The 20,638-nt window shown below is 37.0% G+C and overlaps 1 long non-coding RNA gene across 1 annotated transcript in view; it reads left to right on the plus strand.

The window, feature by feature from the left end:
• Window positions 1-20,304, plus strand: part of LOC128081031 (uncharacterized) — a 44,318-nt gene extending 24,014 nt beyond the window's left edge. Inside the window, exon 2 of the long non-coding RNA XR_008206952.1 lies at window positions 20,043-20,304. This is a non-coding gene — a long non-coding RNA (uncharacterized LOC128081031). The remainder of the gene's footprint in view (window positions 1-20,042) is intronic.
• Window positions 20,305-20,638: the final 334 nt, after the last annotated feature.

Raw genomic sequence — 20,638 nt, forward strand, 5'->3', positions numbered from 1 at the left:
TGTGAAGGAGCAGAGAAATACAGTATGAAATAAATCATAACCAATGAGATTTAGCAATGAACAGATTCCCAGTGACACCTTTTATTTGGCCTTCTAAATAGAGGAGATACACAAAACCTCATTTCAGTTCTGTCTTTCCTTCACTTCTGGATTTGCTGATTTCTTTGATCAGCCTGTTGCGTCGATGCTGAGCAGAGCTACTTTGGAAATTTTCCAGCAAAATACTGTTGGTTTTGAAGTGGACAGTGAAACACTACCTGTCAGAAAAGTTCAAACATTTGAACAGCTCTGCAAACACTATGGCTAACATTTTACTTGGAAAACATTTAGAGTTCCCTAATGTTTGAGGAGGGAATGAACATCTCTCTTCCTCCATCAGCTGTAACTTTACTATTCAGTAAGCACCCAGAGTTTACATACAGTTCACTTATCCATTTTCAAAGTTCTCTCCTTAAAAAATGAAAAAGAAAAGAAATGTAATCTTCAGAGGAAGCCTTAGAATCTTATTTTAATTTTTACTTAATAAATCTTGTCTGAAACAGAGCTTTTAGAAAGAGATAATAGTTACGATTTAATCAACAGCCATTTGAAATGAACTTCCTATTCTATGTGCAACATGAATATCTCAGGAGAAAAAAGCATGGAATGATCTGAAATTATGAAAATCTCCACACATTCCATATTATATAATTTTATATCATAATTTGCTCCATGTCAATCCATTTGCTATGGTACCCTTAGCTAAGAATCACTTAGCATGTGATGGAAGGTGGGAGAGGGAAGAAAAGGAATGCTTAGCCCTGAGAGCATCAGCTCCAGTTGGGGTTTATGCCACCCAAAGGTAGAGGATTAGAAAACATATATAATAAAAAGAAAAAAAAAGAATGGATGGGAGACAGACACAAGGATCCACAAGAGTCCATGGATGAAAGCACTGCAAAACATTGTGCTTGATGTGGACTTGTGGAGGAAGGCAGTGGTAAAGCACCATTCAGAGATAGGGTAGGTATCTGTGCTAATGCACCGAACAGCAAAGGGACCAATCATTGCAGAGCCTGCGGAATCAGCCACAAAAACTCCAGATAAAGTTTTATAGAAGAAGTGAGGTTGCTCTGGGCATATTTCATGATAAAACTGAATTCTTTTCTTACTCTTTTCCTTACTCTCACTGCCCCAGAGTTTCTCATTAATTGGCTGCCTGTGGGACTGGCAAAATAAAACCCACTGACACCCCAAACCTCACTCAAAAGGCAACTTCCGTTATTTTTATCTTTTTCTCCTGTAGGACAGTGAAACAGATATATTGATGATTATCATTCCTCCTACATTATTTTTAAATACAACCTATTCATTGCCAATTGTCGAAGAACAAGATTGATAATTTCTACAGGAATATTTCCATATTTTCATATTTTTTGTTCACTCTTTTGCTCTTTGACCAGGGCAGAAAGCAAGCACTAGAACTATCAATATATTAGAATTAATGTGTTTCTCTGCTCAGTTTTAAATGCTTCTTTCTTGTTTACCCTTATAAAGAGAAGCTGGAATTATCTTTCAATGCCTTATCTAACACTGCTGACACAAACTGTTCCTAACCACTAACAAGACCAGAACGTACAAACATGCTTTGTTTTTAAAAATCTCTTCCCACTCTACGTAGGAACTTGGAAAGTAACAGGGCAAAAAATTCCATCCTGGTGAAAGAGTGACTACCTCTTTAATAAATTCAAATTCATTTATTTAGATTTCTTAATCAAAATTAACTTTGGGAAACTGAAAACAAATAGCTTAATTTACTTTATACCAGGCCATGCAATATTTAAATTGTTATCAAGAGGCAGTACTATCAGGAAAACTAAGGTTTGGTCATTCAGTCCACTGTCAAGACAGACTCTAGGTTTCTCTTGATGTTGTATCAACTGCATGCTTTCGCTTGCTAGCTGCTACATAAAAAATACTGGAATCAGAGATGTGAAGTGTCAGTAATTCCTATTGTGTGCATTTTTCTCCTTGCTGAGAGACTCGCAGGATAGTCACAGCTGTACAGAATTGCATAATTAGGTCAACACAAAATTTTAAGATAAGCATGGCAGTTTCCTTCCTCCTCTCTCTATTTCCCCTGTCCTCCCACTTCCCAAGCACAGCACACCACTAATTGCACTCTCCACTTACTGATTTTACTTGAAGGCTTTTCAAGAGGATTGTCATTTCTAGCCTGCAATTCAAGACCATTATTCTCTTTGCAAAAGAATCAACTATATTGAACTGGAAATCCCATCCTCTAACTATTTATTAATATAGTTTTAAAGGAATTCTCAGATTTTTGTTGCTAACTGTTCACTTGCGTCGAAATGTGATGCACTTGTTGGCAGAGTTGCCCCAGAGGGACTGCAGTGAGACAGACTTACTCAAGCTTCACTTGAACACAGAAATGAAAATCAATAAACAATTTGAACTTCTCAGAAGAGAATTTTTCTCCTCTAATGAATATACAAGCTTGGTTACAGCTTAATTTAAAGATTGAATTCAGTGTGTATTTTTTCCCTGCACCAGGAGCATGACAAACACAAGCCTCAAGTGACATGTCCCAAAGGGAGACTCATTGTTTAAGGAAAAAAAAAGAGAAAAAAACCCCCCAAAATAAAAAAGACCCTGGCCGCATGACAGTGAGCTAATTTAAAAATAAGGAAAACAGCATGCAGTGGGCAAAGAAATCTGCTTTGTAGGTGACTGCACAATTCCTAAACTTTTAGCTTCTGGTAGGGCAATTTTTTTTGATACATGTATTTTCATTTGCTTTTCTAAGACTGCAAATTGGGACAGACTAAAGCATTGAGATGTGATTGTAAATTCTGTAGTAGCTGGAGAATGCCTGAATGCAGAACAAATGTGCTTGCACCTTTTGCTTTCAGCACTAGCAAATGTTAATAAAATCATTTCTGTAGCAATTAACACATTCAATATAGAAACTGGCTGAGGAATCATTGTTTCCAAAATAAGATTCATTTGGAATTAATTGTCAGAAAGGCTGTCACCTGGATGAGCTGCTGCATTGCTGTTTTTCAGAATTTCTGTGGAGTTATCAAACTAAACTGCTTTTGTCATCTGATAGTGCAACCTGGCAAAATGATCTGTTGAAAGATGTGAAAGTGATTGTGTACAGCATTACGTTATTTGGCTCATCAAGAAATAGATTTGGAAACTTTGATCTCATCTGTGTAACGTGGAAAGCAGATAAGCCAGCTTTTAGATATAAGTGCAAAAGAGCTAAGTGGCAAATAAAGAGTCCCGAAAGCATGGTGTTTTTCTGAGAAAAAAAAAAAAATTAACTGGGTTGAAATCTACATTTTCAGGTATCTTGGACCAGATAAGCCCCCAGAGAATACATTTACAGCATTCACAGGGATAGTAGGTGTTTCAGCATTCCAAACCAAACAAGTTAGTCACTTTTTTTTTTTTTTTTTTTCCAGTAAAGAAAATCCTAAATTTCTCCAGCTCCTGAACTCTTTTTCATGTTTATAATCCTAACACCCCACTCAAAGGGATCTCTAAAGCTTTTCATTTAAACTACAATTATTCTTTTGTCTACTGGGAACCCAGTGCAAAGATGATGTCCTGTGTGCAAGAAGCAAGCAAGCTGAATATTAATTAATGAACGCTACTTAATATGCAGAAGAAGAGGAGCAACAATCAGTCGTGAGCCCTTACATATTAACTGGTAGATCATTGTTATTCTGGGAGGCATCATAAGGCCAATGCAGGTTACAACTAGTTTAGAAAATCTCCTTAATTAAGAAACATGAAAGTTTAAGTCTCATTATAAATATCTTATTGTGACCATAAAGACATCATTAAATGATGTGATAGTATAGCATTTTTAATGTACTCTGAGGTAATAAATTGGACTCAGGCTATTAATTTGTTTGGAGTGAGATTCAATAAACATAGAAAACACTGAGTTTTCACTATTCTCTCCCAAGGAAAAAGAAACAAGTCTTCCTTTTCCTAAAGGCCTGGGAAGCCACAAGCAAACAGATCTCCACAAAAGCCCTCTGCACAAGGAGGTGGGCCAGGACTGATACAAGCAGGGGAGTCACTCAGCTCTTCTCTTTGTCACTTGCAATTACAATCAGCAGCCTGGCAGAACAGAGGAGAATATGCAAGTTGTTCTCCAATACTGTTTTATTTGCTAAATTGTCTGAGGCAAAAGATATACCATTCCCTTCAGCAAGGCTCAGTGCATGTTGATAAAGGAGGTTGGCCTTTATATTTCTATTTATCAGACTGGAAAGCAGATCTGTAACAACGAGGAGCCAGCAGCAGAGGTAGATCCATATGGCTTTCCAGACAGGGTCTCTATACTCATTAATATTACTTTCCTCTCCAATGAATTAAAAAAAGTTAGTGAAACCTATGAATATTAAAATCACTGCAAGAATATATTTAAATAAGACTCCTACTTCCAATCTAGCAAGTCTAGTGACAGGACTGTCAAGGATCTACCATTTGTTACCTCATGGAAACATCCAACAACTAAAACTAAACCAATGCACTGTAATGAAAAGAAAAGAAAATTAATTTCAAATCCGTTGCTTCCCAGTATGCCCGACTGTGAGAAAGACAGCAACAATAGAAAGAATCAAATTCACTTCTCAACTCTATGTAAAGTTAACAATTGATGACAACAGCCCTTTTAGCAAAGAAGGGAGCAGTGAGTATCGATTCAGCTTTTAATGTTGTACAGTGAATTGTACTTTCCTGCATTTGCAGTATGATAGTAAACAACACAATACTTTTATGATACATTACATAAAAATAGCTTTTTACTTGCTGACAATAAAAGGCTTCTCTGCCAAACACAGTTCCGCTCTGAACAGTTATTCAAATGGCTCTAACAGGAACAATTTTGACAGGCAGATAAGATGTAAGAAAATCTTATATGATAGACTTCTTTATATAATAAGCTAATTCTTCTACAATAAACTAAAAATAAAAAATAAAATAAAAAAAAAGAAGTGTTTTTATAAACTTTATATGGCAAAATTCTTAGTAGTTTTAGAGAGCTTGGAACAGTTTCGGAAACCTGAACAGACAAATATGAGCACTGATTTGGAAGGCCTACACTACACACTTGTATTTTGCTAATAGTGTTTCAGTAGCCTGAAAACGTAGCAATCCTTGTGGAATGCTTGCAGGTCTACCTGTCTCAACACAGAGCACAGCAATGCCATGAAATGTGACTCAGTTAAAGATTTCAGAGTCATTGCTTCTTATCAGCACCCTGCTTTGATTACAATGCATTCTCCATTCATGGAGATCCTCCAGGCCTTGAAGAACCTGAATCAGATAGCTCCATTTGCTATTTGTTTGCATGACTGCCCATCTGAATACAATTAGTCTGGTGCAATTATACCACTTGCTAGACTGGATGCCAAAAGATGCAAAAAGCAAGACTGAGTGAGATTCAGAGAAGGGATGATTACAAGAAATGGAAAAGAAACAATCCATAATTTTCAGGAGCCTCCTGCAGCAGAGCAAGAACTTTTTCCACTGCAAGAAAACTCCTGCTGATGTAAAGGGAGCTGAGCACGGCTAAGAACATCTTGAGTCTCACCAGTGAAAGAAGAATCACCAGGTGGCACTGTTACATATCACCATACAAATCTGCATCTGTTTCTCATTTTGCTTTTGAGTGGAAAAGTCTTTGAGAAGGAAATGCTGGTAATGAGAAAGGCCCTGTTCACAGCTCAGCCTAGATTTGGCTTCTGCAGACAGAGGTGCTGGGAATGCTCCAAGAGCCTTTACACACCTCCCTAGCCCATGTGGATTCCCTTCTTCCAGAGAGAAGTGATCTCTTCCACCATAACCAAGGCTCAGTAAAAGGATGAACCTACAAACCTGAAGGAATATACTGCTCTGAAACAAAAATCAAATGAGAACAGATGGATAGGACAGGAAGCATTGGAAAAAAGCACGTAAAAAGGAATGTGGAGTCATCCAGATCACAGCAAGCCAAAAATCATTCTAGGTATTAGAGATGTTGTAAAAGCCAGTGTATTAACGAGAGCAGGAAAAGGAATGCAAAAGGAACAGAAATGTGAAAATGACTGAATCACAATTCATTGCGGTTCACATTTGTTGTCATTATTATTATTATTATTTTTGTCTTCTTTGGCAAATTAGCAGCGTTCAGAGAACCTTCTAATTTTGGTAGCTGCTTGAAAGTTCTACTGCACTTCTTCACTTGTAAAACTGAAAACAGGAAGAAAACAAAAGGAAACCCGAAGTGTTTTGCTTTTCTTTTTTTTCTATGTTCTCCCCTCCCCCACAAGAGGATTATTCCTGTATGAACACACAGCGGTCTTTAAGGATTATCTAAAATTTCACTATTTTAAAAGTCTATGGTAATGCTTATGATCAAGATCATATAATAAATACAAGCTCTACACTGTGTAAAAATTTAGAAAAGAACACTTATCTTAATTTGATGCCAGTCTTGTGATTTTCTCTCTAAGAAAATTATTCCCCCTGTAGTCTCTTTCAGATGGGGTTTTCATACAGCCTACCATCTAAATTTGTTTTCTGTGTTTTCATTACAGAAATAATAGGCCATGAGCATATCAGTCTCTTTGTTTGGAAGTCTAGGAGTCCTCACATCCCAGAGATCTCACACATCCCTATCTGGACTCATAATTTTTCTTCTCTTAAACTCAGTATCATACATACATTTCCCATACTTTCAGAAGTATGAGGACCGTGCAGGTTGCCAGGATACAGGAGATACTTAACTGGAAATAGCTTCTCTGAACTTAAAGGCAACACAAGCCACGGGCCATACCAATCACATTAGATTGCCTATTCCTAATGGGAAAACCTCCCTCTTTCTAGCTTTCTAAATTAATTAACGTCTGAATGGCCTTAATGATGTCAGTAGCAGAAGAATGAAGGCAGCTTGTTTACTATGTGACACGATCTCAAATCCAGCGTGAGGTAAGGCTCTGCATCACAAAGAAAATGTCACCTCCCTCGATTGTAAGAGATGTCTGTGACTGAACAGGTTTCACTGTTAACTAGGCTCTCACAGATAGGAAAAGACTCCAAAATCCAGAAGAGAATGTACCAAAGAATCACTACAGCTCTGCATACTGCGTTTTAATGCTTCACATCAGAATTAACTGAAAGAACACTGAATGGAAATGGAAGTCTTACCATTCCTGAAAGTCAAATATGTGATACTTTGAAAGTACTAATTCATAACTCTTCAAAGTCATTTTAAAAGTAAAGAGTTCCCTACGGTGTGTATAGTCCTGGATCCATCATCTTCAGCTAATGTTTACCTGCTTTTTCTACACCCACCTTTACATCTTTTAGATGCTTGAGCTGCGTGATGGGTACCCACACTTGATTAAAAGAGCACTGCAAGAACAGTAATTTAGGCACTTTGTGAAAGAATCTTAATGTAGCCAATGTCCTCAGTATTATAGGCTGCAGAGTAGCCTGAGGTTCACACTTCTAATGGAAAGAGTTATATTCTATTTACTAGATAACCTTAATTTGCCATCTGAACTGAATTATTTCATTAGTTAAACCAGTGCTTAGCACCATTTATCACTTTAAGTTGCATCACTGAAATTTACATGAGAAAAATGTGTAAACAATTAATAAAATGAGAACATAAGAAAGCCGTGGAGAAAAAAGAAAAAAAAAAAAAAAGAAAAAAAAAGAGATATACACTTAGCCATCTGATAAGGATGGGGAAAGAATTCAAGTCCTTTCTCAAAAAGGAGAAAGGACTGAGATTGCCACCTATGTTACACTTGTGAGATCTGCCTTTACCATGATCTCTCTTCACCTTTTGAAACACCAATGAGGATAAGAATTACAGCTACAAATGATAGAACAGGAGTGAAAGTATGTAAAGGGGATGAAGAAAAGTGATGCATAATGGTTTCTAATGTGCATTTTTCTAAAGTGGGAGAGAAGGATAGAGAGAACTTAGAACATCCATGAAAGAATCATTAACTTCTTGAAAAATTATTTTCAGATTAATTTCAAATATCTCATGTGCCTGTACCCCCCATTTATTAAGTAAACACTGAAATCCTTACATATTCATGCTAGTTTATCATAGGAATTAGACAGAACGCATAGAGAAAAATTCCGAGATACGTTTAGGATTTTCTTTTCCAGTAAAATATACCACAAAGGGAATAAAGAAATTTTTTACCCAAATTAGTAGTGAATTACTTTGTCATGAGAATAGAAGTTTATATTCATTTAAATGAAAGCACATAAATTGTTCTTGACAAGAAAAACAAAGCTAGCCTTAGGCAGTATTTTCATTATAGAAAAAGGCACATGTCCATGAATATCTAGTGTAATATTAACAAAAACTGTTCAATTAGCTATGCATGTGCCATTGTTATGAATATTTATTTGGATCACAGCTGAGTAAGAATGATACCTTTTTTTCAGCCTGCTTAGAGATAGAAAATGAAGTGAACACTACTGCTCTGCAGAGAGCTCTCAGCCAGAAAACAAGCCTGAGATTGCCTTGTGCTTTAACATAGAACTTCTCCAGAGGACTGGCCTGGCACAGTACTTCTCTCTGGGACACTCTGCTTTGCTACAGGTTGCTTCATTCCTTTTCACATTGGAAATCTACTGGAGAAATTATAAACAATTTTACAGTAATTTCAATGCATATGGCAGTCATTTTTTGCAGACTGATGCACGAGTTCATTTTATTTTTCTTTCTTTTGTAAAGCCAATAATAAATAAATAACAATAAGTAGCAACTTTAAAGCAAAGCAAGCTTTACAAGTGTATGAAACAAGTTATTATACTCATCCCCTGATAAAAATAAGAATATTTTATACTGGTGATTTTGATATGAATACGTGTGATCACTAATTCAGAATTAAGTGTCATTGGATTTAGGTATTCTATCACAAAGAAGTTTGGAGTATGAAGCATCTGTAATGAACTGCCAGTAAAAAAAAAACAACTGTGGACCAACACAGACACAGCCTGCTTGGCAAAAATATGCTCATGTGATTAAAAACAATGGCCTGTACGTGCATGAAGTTATTAACTGCAGAACTTGTTCTAGGACAAGTTTCAGATAATGAATCATTTGAATACTACTCAAAAATTGAAAAATCAAAATTAATTGAATGGATTTTTTTTGATCATTTTTGATCACTGGTCCTTTAACAAAGTTCTCAAGAAATTACACGTGGTTTAGTGTCTAATTTCAGCAAGTGAAACATGATATAAATACATGGTTTAACTGTAGTTCAGTAAACAAAGACAAAAATCTTAATTACACTTTAAACTGGGTGAGCAAACAAGTTTCATAAAATAAGGAAAGCACAAGCTAAGTGTACAGCAGATGATTTTGCACTCATATGGTGTTTATTTCTAGATGGGTTCTGCCTGTGCAAAGAGTTCACTTGATTCCATTCCAGAGTAAGAATTACTACAAAAGTAAGATATTTTTTCCTGTAGCTGATCACACAGACACATACAGGCCACCCTGCTCAATAACAGATAACATTTTGTACAGTAACACACTGAGAAAGCTAGACTAAATAAAGGGCTGTGATGGAATGTTCTGATTGTAGTATATCCAGAATGAAGACGCTGAATAAAGAACATCTTTCAGCAGATGAGCTGAGTATGGCTTAAATAAATAAACAAACAAACAAACACGGATTTGTATGACATGATCTGGATAGTCCTCAAAATTGAAATATCAACAAATTGCAGTTTTGGAGACCACTGCCAAGAAGGATCCATGTTCAAACTTTTGTTATTTATTTTGAGCTGCTCGCATCTTCCATTGCGCTCTCTTTGCATGTGTCATACCAAATGTGTAGCACTGCCATCACACAAGCAATAGGAGCTGTTGTTGTGAATGGTATATGCTGTGTGTTGGTGATGAAATAGGAAGAGACAAGCACCAGAGTAATTCTGCTGGTAATTTCTTTTGATGAGATTCTTGCAACCATAAAAGCAAGAGTAAGACAAGACAAAAAAATGGTAGTGTTCTAGGAGAGTTAAAAAAAAAAAAAAAAAAAAAAAAAAGAGACTTCTGATTAAACTAGTCTTTTTCCTGCTTAATTCAGAACATTACAACTTTGTAGATGGACGATGGCTTGGTAGGAAAGAAGCTATGAAAACTGTGAAGATGTGGCAGCATAGATCCAAGCATGAACCGTACAAACCTCCAGGGCACCTGGCACAGTGGTGCAGTTCCTGGCCCACAAAGAATCTGTGCCTGTTGCATTTTTGCTGTTACCTGTGTAGCTAAATTAAAGATAGCACATATGTGCCCATCATACTATAATCATGCAATCATTTGTCTGCACAGGCACAGCACTTGGCCAGGTTCTTAGCACTTAAGCAACATGCATTACACAGTAAGATCAATAGATATATTTGATGGACCAAAATCAGCTCCAGGATACAAAGTTCAAAATAGATCAGACCTGAAGTTGGGCTAGTGGAGCTGGGCAAGCACCAGCCCAGGGCATTATTCCCCTCAAGACAGGGGGACTGATAGCAACGAAGGAGCATTTAGTCTGAATCAGCAACAGCAGCTTTTCATATAAGGTTACAAAACTTGCCATTTGTGAAGAAAAAGCCTATAAAAGGGTGTTTATTTAGTGTGGGAAAGGTTTAAGACCCAATAAAACAAAGGAGCTGAGCAGGCAAACCTCAAGCTTAACCTCAACCCTCTGCAGCTTGGAGCTCAGGCGATCTCTGAAGTCATTTCAGTTTTATCTCATCCTGTCACTGTAGAACAGCAACCATGTTATCCCATGAAGGAAAGAGAAGAATGGAAGGTTGGAAGAGCTTTCTGTTTATCTTCTCATTTCTCAAACTATAAAATTCCATCAGAATTTTATTTTTACAACCCCTTAGATAGAAAGAAAAGTTCTTGATGTTTGTAGTCTGGTTACAGACCCATTTCCTGAGAGATAATAAGCTGCAAATTACACAGCCATTTGCTTTCCCCTGTGCCCAAAAGAATTTCAGGCCTGGGCATTCACATCAAAACTCTCAACAAGCTTAGAAGAGATGCTCCCGTGGTAATTGAATTCAATAGTACAGAAGTTTGCAGAGCCCACAAGTTTTATATCTGTAATGTGTTATTTAAATATTTTGTGGCTGAAGTCTAAGATGGCATCAGTGTTCTTTGAAGAAGATGAAAAGGAGCTTCCTTTATTTCTGTCGTTCAGGACTGAGAAGTCCTGGGATTCACCTTAGAAACCTTGTCCTACCAAATACCCCTACCATGTACACTCAGTAGATATAATAAGATGACAAAAGAAGCCTATGAATTCTAAAACTCAGTATCAGAAGAGCAGGCATGGAGTATGTTAGAAACCAGACTGATGGGCTTCAACTACAGCTTTCTGGAAACATGGAGAATTATTCAGCATCCTCAAATGCAGTGCTCAACTGAAAGAAAATAGTAAGGTAATAATTTCCACAGTTGGCAGTGAAAAAAATTGCTTTTGAGAAGGCAAATTTGGGGTAGGAAAAAAAATAAGAGAGATTTATTATGCTGTAAAAAACCAGACAAGATGAGGAATCTTTCACACCAATATGGTTTTTTGATATCCTGCTCTCACACAAGGAACCTTTAATCTAATTGAACCTGCATAGTAACTGCTCGTTTTTCCTGACCATGAGTGCACACATGTATATGACAGCATGAAGACAGCAGTCCAGGATGGTAAATGAAGCATCTACATTCAATAAAAAGCAAACAATGGCATTAAGGCTCCTATCTTCCCCCCCCCCCCATTAGACTTAGTAAAGTTTTCAAGAGATAACACATTAAAAAGTCAATTTAACTTTAATTTCTAAATACTGAAGTAGGTTTTTTTTTTTCTTTTTTTTTTTTGTGGCAACTTATGAGCCTAAGCTACTTCAGAATCTGAGAAAAATCTCCTCTGTTGGATTATTCTCTTTTTCTTTCTACCTTTCATCATAGCCCAGTACGTTGAGAGGCCATGGATGATTTAAACAGTTTTCCCTGTTAACCAGACTACTGAAATATCTTCAACACTTGATACACAAGAGAGAGAATTACACCAGTAGCATCCACATAAACAGTCTGCTTTACCACAGGCTAGCAAAATCTCTCTAAGCCTGCTTGTCTTACATTTTCTAGCAGGCTTCTGCACGGCCTCAAGCTTGGTCATTCTGCTTGTAAAACAAAAGACTTCCCATTCTTTATGCAGTTCTAAAATGGTGGCATTTATCTAGGTCCTACTCAAGTAAACAATAGCTTATAGACTATATAAGATTGCTGGGAGCTCTACAGCCTTCACCCTATTCTTAAACCATAGGTAATCCTCTCCATGCTGCTGTCCCTTCTTTTTTTGCTTAGGGAAAAGGCGAACAAACAAATATTTGGACTACCATAATACTATTAATAAACATGAGAACGCAACAGCTAGTGTTATTCTACAGAAATGAATGAATAAATAAATAGACTATAAGCACTTTATTCTTCTCACATAATTTCTTCTCAGTGACATTATTGAACAGACTGTTGAAAACAAACATCGTTAAATGAGAAAAGAAGAGCGGGAGCCTGCCTAATTCCCCACTGCAACATTTTCCATTGACGAATGCTCCCTAAATGGATTTAGCTTTTTGAAAAGAAGTCAGAGAGAAATTTGATGTGGCCCCCTGACCCCTGGTAAGCACATGTATCTTCACCTGTCACATAACACACTGGCACTTGCTTACTTTTCAGCAAAGACTATCGATTTTGCTTATTGGCTGCAGGCTAGTCCATAAAGAACAAATTACAAAGTCAGAGGTCTACAGTTAGCAATTGCTTGCATGATAACAGGGAACTCAGCACAATTCCCACAATGCAATATTAACATTCTCACAAATGCACACAAACCTAAAACATACACTTCTGCTGTGAAGTCCCCTGTATTTTCAATGATATGCAGCAAGTGAACCAGACACTACATCTTGCATGTTTGCCAACAACCTAAAAGTATAGGATTTTTCCTCCTTTCATAAACTGTCTCTGTGGTTAAGACAAATTTCTTTATGAAGAACAGATAGAAAGAATCAAGCAATGGTTACATTCTGCTATTAAAAAGGAAAGAAGGATTGACACAATTATCTTCACAACTGAATTTAATTTCACAAAAAGAAAAGCCAATATTTTGACTTCTAAGAAACGCATGGCTGCACTATCTCTTGGAATCCATAGCAAAGTTTATCTTTGCCCCTTGCCTAATAGATGACCTTGCTTTTCTACGCTTTTCATCTTCTGTAAAATGGGATACAATATTACCCTCCACTGCTGAAAATTCTAAGAAATCCATACAAAAAACAGAGCCTGGTTTTTAGTGTCAAAATGGGACAGCTGGAAGGGAAGAAATCTGCATGAGGATCAAAAATAGGGACTAAGAGCTATATCTTGAAAGCCCACTTTTGTTTTTGACTCTTTATGATTGCAGTAGTTTTTAATACCCAGTCACACTAAATGTAAATATGTATTGCTCATCCACCATACATTACCGTAGTTACAAACACTTGAGAACTACATAAAAGAACCTGATTTTAACACCATTTAAATATCAAGGTTTTAAAACGTGTATGAGATACACAACAGACTTAATCTGGATATCTATTTCATCATAGTATTTTGCTGAATGGCAGTTTCCTTGAGTATTCAGAAATGTTTCTCATGCTAAGAAACATTGATTCAGACTTTTTCTGTAATATTTGGTTGTGGCAAAGACTGGAAATTTCAAAGATAGGCTATAAGTGAGCTTCTGTTGAAAAAGCTCATTGATATTCGAAAATTCTAACTTAGTTCCCTGCTGAAATCAAAAAGTTCATGAAGAGCAAGCAATAAAAACCATTTTTGGAATCTTATAGTAGTTGTTGACCTCATGCATTTATATAATGGATTGCCTTGCTTTCAGTTAAGTAATCAGCAATTAACTCGAACTACTGAACGAATTTGTAAATGCTTGTGCTGATATTTCTAAACATTTTTGCTTTATCCTAGGACTTAACACAGTAAGAACTGAGAAAGATAAGCTAAACAAGAAGTCTCTCAGGATGAAATAATCTTATGGACTTATTTGCAGGCAAAACAGATCAATTATTTTCTACAATATGGACTCTCCAGTGGAAACTCACAGGCACCTGCATTAGTAAACAACACTCAGAAACAGTAACACCTCACCAGACAGTAACAAACACAGTGTAAAGCAATGATTGAGCCAGGCTCTTCTTACTGGTGCCCAGTGATAGTTGAAGAGGCAACGTACGCAAACTGAAACACAGGACATTCTCTCTGAACATCAGGAAGTACTCCCTTACTGTGATGGAGCATAGGCACAGGCTGCCCAGGGAGGAGTTGCAGTCTACTCCTTGGAGCTCTTAAAAGCTGCCTGGGCAACCCGCTCTGAGTGGCTCAGTTTGAGCAGGGAGTTGGACAAAATGGCCTCCAGAGGTCCTTGCCCATCTCTCAAAGTCTGTGATGGTGCGAAAAGCTCAGTGACAGTCCTCAGGAGACTTGGTCCCTGGGATTTCAGAGCAGATGGCAAATAATTTGAAATTGCTAAGAGACATTTGGGCTATGTGATCAAAGGATGACATGAATTTGAAACTGCATGAATATACAAAACTGAATTTAGTTGTCCCAGTTTGAGCTTGTATTTCAAATCTCTCCTTACCCTCAAGTACAGAAATGTTTAGTAAGCATCAAATGTTCACACTGTAGAGGAATGCCCTTCTATCACCACAAAAAAAAATTGACTTTCACTTACTTCCTCTCAATTCACCAACATTCCCCTTTGACAATGCAACACAGACACAAACTTCAGACAAAAAAAAAAAAAGAAAAAAAAAAAGAAAAAAAAAGAAGCCAATATGATGTTGTGAAAAGAAACTTGGCCCGTATTGTTGAACACAAAGGAACCAGTGGTGGAACAAGCAAGTCTTCCTACTGATAGCTAATGCAGTAACCAAGGAGCAGCATGCAGCTTCATATGCAAAAGGCAGCACTGAATTTTGCTTGATGATTGTAAAGGAATTTTCAAACAAATTGTTAGAGTATTGCAACTACAGAGAGCAAAGACATTCAGTGTGTTGCCCAAAATATTTTGATTTTTAAAAACTTCAGATCTCTTCTGCTGAACAGGTATTTTATGGGCTATTTCTTCAAGGCTTTGTTAAAAAACAATCAAGAACACACAACATAAAAGAAAAGTAGGCTTTCTTAAAAAATATGGAAGTTGAGACTTTCTTTCAAGGTCTATTAAGAACAGCTACATGATCAACAGTCACATGAAGAAACAGAAACATAGTGGACTTTTACCTAGCCAAAGGAGGAAAAATGATCAAAAAGGGGGAGTGTCTAAACCTACTGACCTTCCTGGCAAGGCTTTATAAAAACTTCTGGCTGCTGCTCACTGTGCTAAGAAACAAAAGGTTAAAACTCAATTAAAGAAGAACAGAATATTATCATGAAGCATGTGTTATTTCACGATATTTTTCCCTCTTTAATAAAGCTGAGAATTACTTATTCAGTTAAGTCTATAAGAGGTGGAAATTCACAGGCATTTAGTAAACGATATCTGACATTTTAATTTTTTAAACTCTTAGCTTTCAGTTTTGTTTAATATTAGCATTTCATAGAAAAAAAACCTTGCTAATTGCCCTAAAGAAAGAATACTGCAATCTCAAAAAGGAAAAAAGAAAAGGTAAAAACTATCTGGAAATTACACCTCCATTTTAGCCTTGTCCAGGGGAACAAAACTAAACATTCTATTTTAGCGCAGAGATTAAGCTAAAATAAATGAACGTGGAAAGAAAAGTTAAAGAAACTGAATGGATGACAGACTTAATGATCACATGAGGCAAACCCAAGAACTTGTGCTGGAATCTGGGCTGAAAAATGGATGATATTTGTCCAGCTCAGTGCCAACAAGCATGTAATTACTTTTTGACCCCCTTGAAGTTTTATCAGATTAAGGTCTTCTAAGACAGAGGCAGGTGTCTCAACTTCTCTTTCCAATTTGTGTAATCGCTACTAAAGAGATTACTGTACATTCTACTTTGATTATTAAGGAAGTATTACTGTTACTCTATTTTCTTTATGCACATTATGTTCAAAATAAGTTAAACTTGCATTTTGCACTTGATTAGCTCCAGTGCCACAGGGGGGAAAAAAACCAAACAAACATAAGAGAGAGGAAATCGACTTCTCTGCCCCAAAAGCTGACTCCTGCATACATTTGTTTCCTATGGCTGACTTCACTGGGTCAGAGTGCAAGTCATATCTCCCATGCTAGTTGTCTCCTATGTAATTTCACTTTCGGCCACTTCAAGTTGCTGAAAACACGTTTAATAAAATCATTATTCAGATTGGATTATTTAATTAATAAAACACTGAAATACTTTAAAACTTCTAATGCTGTAGGATTTTCCTTTTCATTTCACATTAACTTCCACAAATGGAAGAAGCAGAACTGCTATAAGGAACAAAAAGACACATGCTGTCTTTTGAGGTCCTGTCAGAAAAACAGAAAGTCATCTAAAATATACGATTACTTAAAAGACATGCAAAAGCTATCACTGACACTGGACCTGGGTTTTATTTTCTAAATAGTGTTCTTTTGACAATAAAACTGTTTCTGTAAGACGTTTTAATAAACTAATAGTGCTCTGAGCCAAGAGCAAATACCTGACAGTTTTAGATTTGCAGGTAGTTTTAATAAGATGACACTGCTCTAAAAATAATAATAATAATAATCAACTGTTCATTTGAGCTGTATCCTGTAAAGAAAAAAAAGCTTTTAAAAATACCTTTGGATACTATAAAAGAAATAGGATCTGACTTTCCTCTTCCCAAGCTGAGGCTAAGAAATTTTAAGTGGACTTGCTATGTACAACATATCTAACCATATCCTAAAAGCTGTACTTTTAGGGACATTACTGTAAGTTATGAACAGTTGCTGAGCCAATTTTTGTTTCAGGTAAGAGAAAGTATTGCAAATTTATTTGAAAAAGTGCACGCCAGTGTCACTGTTTTGAATTCATCAAAGCACATTTTGGACAGACTGCTTATCTATTCAAGACACTTTTAAAGTGAACTCCTACTAAATTCACAATGTAGGAATTAGGAATACATGTATTCTGAATAAAAAGAACTTCACCTGACAAATTAAGAAAAAAGTGAGAGGGAGAGAGAAAGAACAGGGTGCACAGCGGAGTCCAGACGTAGAGATCTAGTGCACCTCATAAAGCCTGACAGCATAGTATGTCAGGCAAGGAAAGCCTCAGGTACTACAGCCAAGTTTTGCCTGTTCCTATGATGTGATTTAGTGCCTCAGAACCACGGAGCTTTGCAGTGCGTGGACAACTCACAGTGTCAAGTGAAAGGAACAGATCTGTCATCGTTCGCTGCCAGGAGCAGCCCAAAGCAGGGACATTTTCAGTCTTCGACAATGATTACTGTTACTAATTCTACTGTAAAATACGCAAAGCATCTGCATGGGGACCTCAGCAAAGTGCTGCCAAGACAGCACTTGCTTTGTGCTGTTGCTCCTGGTGTCTGGTTAAGGCGATGATGAGACAGATCGTATGACTTAAGCCATTGCAAGACCTCATCACTTTTCATGGGAGAACGGAAAAGTGCTGATCCTGAGGCTTTTATGCTGAGGGAAAGCAGATAAAAATCTGCAGGTGTAACTTAAAAAATTGGTGTGAGAAGCATAAAATAGAGTAAATAAGGCTGAGTTTTCTTCTTCTTTTTTTTTTTTTTAAATAAAAAACAAAGATAAAGCATGTGATAGTAATTAAATAAAAATAAGAATATAGTGTATAACTGCAGAAGCTCACATTGTAAATTAACGTGGACAGCATTTCAATTTCCAGGCTATCTGTTGTTTTAAAGCTAAAACTAATATTGATATAAAGTGGTACAAAGATGTATGAATGTAACCATTTTTTTTTTTTTTTTTTTTCCCCTTTTCCAAAGAAAAACAACTAGTAATAACTGAGTGTAACTCGGTCTGCCTCTCTCTCTGGAGAGGCATAATCATTCTGGATATATGAAAATAGATTGCTCATTCTGATCCACTATTGTTTTATACTCTTTGGGGCCCGCTTCTCAGCTGGTGATAATCAATGGCATTAGTCACTGAAATACAGGGAGCTGATTTCCATTGTCAAGGGTTCTGGCCTTGAGTAACACTCATATCACCTACTTAATTATTTTCCTAGTAGCAGCAAACTTAACAACGCTTGAATAAGAAGTTGCCTTCTCTCACCCGATGCACTGGGGAAAGCTCAGAAACACTATCCATAAGATGCTAAATCACACCAAGAGCAGCCAGTGGAAGATGTAAAGTTGAGGTTATGACCCTAGATCCCCTAAACACTTGAGTTTTCACTTTGTAATCTCTTCAAACATTTTGCGGAGCTGCTGCGAAACTCATGGCTTAGAGCCAAGGCAAGAACAGTTTTGACTTCTGACTGCATCTTCAACCATCACCAAGATGTCCATCTTTTTCTAATCTGTATTTTCTTGGTCTGACTTACTATGCCTGACATTAGAAGTCTGATAAAACTGTGTGGAGTTTACCTGGTCTGTTCTACTTCGTGCAGAAAAATATTTCTAACACACATAGAATATTATTTTATTTAGTCAAATGTCAATTGGCCCCATTTTATTTGAATTACCTGTCTGAAAAAAAAAAAACCAAAACAGAAATTGGCTGCATTTAAGAGCTAAGTAGCATCTTCATTCCAATTCCAGATGTCTAAAGGGAGCATGAATTTGATACAAATTCCATTATTCAGTCACAATACTGTTAACAGAGGAGAAGCAGGGTTTATCAGTGTTGTCAGCATGATTATACAGCTCTCTCATTTGCCTTACCTCAGAGAACATACACAGCATGGTCTTGATCAGGTTTGTCATCTTCTCAATGCCTTGGCCATGATGACAGTCAAAATGAATGAACAGATCGGCACTTTGAAGTGCTCATTGATATCTTGAGGTCAGATGTTTTTTGCATGTATTTGGACCATTTCCAGACATATGGGAGGCAGCAAGAGCAATGGTAGCACAAGTGTCTCTGCCAGTCTTCCTCAGCTCTCTCTGGCACCTTCAGTGAACAGCCTGATTAACATGTACCAGGAGTTAATGCATAAGATTGCTAGCTTTTTTTCAGGTAATGAAGAGCTATTACATCAAAGCAGTTTGGGGGGCATTGCTTGAATTGTCTTGCTGAATCTGAACCAGCTATCAAGTTATTCCTCCCACACAGAGCAGAACAGCTTGGTCCTGCTGTTCAGGGGTCCTTGCCAGCTGTAGAGACAGGAAAGAATTGTCCCCCAACCCCCCTCTCCCCCCTTCACTTTTGCATGCTCCTTTTACTCCTGATCTTTAACTGTACAAGTTTGATAAAATTTGCAGCTTGGGAAAAAATGCAATTCAAGAGAACTCTGAAAGAAAAAGAACAAAGATGAAAAGAATCAGTAAGTATAAGCAAGCCATGTAGATGTGCAGAGATTTTATCAGTATGAATATTCAAGAAGAGAAAATTCTGAAAGTCTTCATCTGTTTAATTTTTTTATTTTTTTTTTAAGTTTTTGTTTTTATTCAAGTAAGTGTATCCTGAAACAAAAGAATAACTCCAAGAAGAGTTACAATTGCAAAGATATCACAGTTTTCTTCTTAACAAGGTGTTACACCAAACAGAAGTCAATGAGAATGGTTGGATGAGATGATCTCCAGAGATCCCTTCTGACCCCTATTATTCTGTGAGAATCTGCCTAAGGAAAAACCTAGGAAGTGTACTATGCTGATGTAAAAATTTATAAGATAGTAACAGTCTAAGGCATATGAATTTAACTGAAGTCTATACTTTAAGAAAAAAAAAAAGACAGTTGAGCAAATCTTTTTCAACTTTAGATCTAGTAGTTACATTTTTCTGATATTTAATTTCTCTCTCCCCCCTCCTCTCATCCAGTCACAGGCTTTGCAGACCAGTATGTGAAACTATAAGACCCTCAACAAAACCAATGGCTGGCTCAACTCTAGAACAGTCCCTGGAAACCAGTGTGGATGCAGCAAGAACCGAAAAGACTGTATTATGCCTTAAAGAGATGAGATGTGCACCCTCAGTAAAGTAATACACCCAAGTAACAAGGCTAATCAGCAAAGATTTTGTACTATTTCCATAATGAAAGTCCACTGTTGTGAAGAACTTTTCCTCCTCAAAGCCCAAGGCTTCATGTTTTGTATATTGTTCCTGCCAAAGATTCGTGCCAAAGTCCCTTGATGGAAGCAGGCCACCTCAGCCACTGTCCACAACATACGTGCACCTTCCAACTTTCAGCCAGAAGTTAATTGGTTCTCTTCAGCAGCTCTGGTAGCTAACAAGTCTAACAAACATCACATGCTACTGCTTGGCTTCCCTCTGTATCATAACCCTACTGCTTTCAAAGCCAATCAAACATCCCACAAATACAAGTGCTTTTTCTATGGTCAGTTTAAGATGTTAGGTGATGCTAAAAAGAGGTTTCAAAACACAAACACTATGAGCCAGTGGACTGCCACTTAGTA

This window comes from Tympanuchus pallidicinctus, unplaced genomic scaffold, assembly GCF_026119805.1.
Source record: "Tympanuchus pallidicinctus isolate F22 unplaced genomic scaffold, pur_lepc_1.0 scaffold1, whole genome shotgun sequence".
NCBI lineage: Eukaryota > Metazoa > Chordata > Aves > Galliformes > Phasianidae > Tympanuchus > Tympanuchus pallidicinctus.